We start from the raw sequence: 1,732 nt of genomic DNA on the forward strand, positions 1-1,732 counted from the left end.
AGACTCTCATAGTAACAGATCTCCCAAAAATCTATTTCCTTAGTTTATAGATACTGTTTCTGGCACACATATTTACGCAATTTTTATTTTGAAGTATTTAAAAAATTATTTGGAAATTATAAAGAGAAACCAAAGGTAGATTCGGACTGTCCGTATTTTAAATCCACGAATTTAAAACAAATTGTGTGTCAAATTCTTTCGCCAGACGTTCATGTCTTCTTAGGAATAAGCGTGGAACACTGCATCAAAATAACCAATTTTCAGATTGTTTAGTTCCTTTTAAAAACTTTAGATTTTGTGAATGAAACAAACTAGATCCTGAATAAGAAATGAATGTTTAATATGACACATTTTCGTATGTTTATACGTCATTTTAAAAGGGGACTGATTTTGTGACTCAAACTAACTATTTAGATCCCGTAAAGAAGAACAGCTTTGAGGTTAGAATTCAAGATACGTAATTTTGTTTTGAGAGAGATACCTTTAGATTTCCAGACCGATTGAAGGCCGTTCAAAGCGTACAGGGTCTTGCCGAAACAAGATATCACATCCGCCTGCGTTTCACCAGTTGTGAAGATGCTGCCTAGACGCCAAATTTTTTCCTTCTCTGGAAGTGCTTTGGTGCCAATTCTAATTGGTTCGTGGTGTGAGGTGTTCAGCCTCAACATTTCCGTTTCCTTTTGGTTCACCTTGGGACCCATTTTTATTGCCCGTTCAGTTAACTTCAAGACCTGGACTGTAAATGCTGGTGGTTATATAATAGCAATCCTAGGCTGAGATTAATTCATCACATTGCGTGTGCAATATCACACTGAATGAAACATCGAGAGAATCCGGCAAAGGATTTCTTTGAACCGGCACATGTGGAGGTGAATTATACACCTTGTGATTTCACGATATCTCACTGATGTAGTAAAGGAGTAAATATGTGTCGAAACAATTATAGTGTTTTATAATAAAGATTGCCGTTAACGTCATTTCCTATGTTATATATACATGTATATATATACATATATATACATATACATACATATATATGTGTGTGTATGTATGTGTGCGTGTATGTATTCGTGTATGAATATATATTTGTGTGTGTATGAATACATACATATATGTACGTATAAGTTTGTATATATATTTATATATTTATATATATATATATATATATTTATATAATCATATATATATAATATATATTTATATACACATAATTATACATATTTCCATATGTGTGTGCGCGTAAGTGTTTATCGCGAGAGAGCTTATCTGTGCCTACGTGAGTGTATGCAAACAACTGTAAAACTCCAAAGGTTAGCAGTGGAAGGAAACAATTAACTTGTCGACACTTGTATGGAAAGCTTTGACGTCAAAGTGTCTCCACCATTGAATCCGACACACACACACACACCCACACACACACACACGCACACACACATCACACACAAACACACCGCACACACACATCACACACAAACACACCGCACACACACTACACACACGTATACACACAATCATTGAGATACAGAAGCACATACACCCACAAGAATATTCATAGTATTGTCTTTGTGAATATCTGTCCATATATATACTCGGACGTGCATATGTACACACATACATATATAGAAACATAATTTTTTGTATATGTGTATGTATACACAGACACACACAGACACACACAGACACACACACACACACACACACACACACACACACACACACACACACACACACA

This window comes from Octopus bimaculoides, chromosome 5, assembly GCF_001194135.2.
Source record: "Octopus bimaculoides isolate UCB-OBI-ISO-001 chromosome 5, ASM119413v2, whole genome shotgun sequence".
Classification (NCBI taxonomy): domain Eukaryota; kingdom Metazoa; phylum Mollusca; class Cephalopoda; order Octopoda; family Octopodidae; genus Octopus; species Octopus bimaculoides.